The sequence below is a fragment of the Nematolebias whitei genome, chromosome 7 (assembly GCF_014905685.2).
Source record: "Nematolebias whitei isolate Nwh7 chromosome 7, NemWhi1, whole genome shotgun sequence".
NCBI classification, from domain to species: domain Eukaryota; kingdom Metazoa; phylum Chordata; class Actinopteri; order Cyprinodontiformes; family Rivulidae; genus Nematolebias; species Nematolebias whitei.
The window spans coordinates 50,677,176-50,677,504 of record NC_056504.1 but is presented as its reverse complement, the minus strand read 5'-3'; positions in this window follow the sequence as shown (position 1 = coordinate 50,677,504).

Here is a 329-nt window from a genome sequence, read left to right as displayed (position 1 = left end):
TATTATATTCTCTGCATGCAGAGCATTTTAATAATCTTTATTATTATATTATCCACATGCAGAGCATTTTAATAAAGTTTATTATTATTTTCTCCACATGCAGAGCGTTTTAATAATCTTTATTATTATATTCTCTGCACACAGAGCATTTTAATAAAGTTTATTATTATATTCTCTGCATGCAGAACGTTATAATAAAGTTTATTATTATATTCTCTGCACACAGAGCATTTTAATAAATTTTATTATTATATTCTCTGCACACAGAGCGTTATAATAAAGTTTATTATTATATTCTCTGCACACAGAGCGTTATAATAAAGTTTATT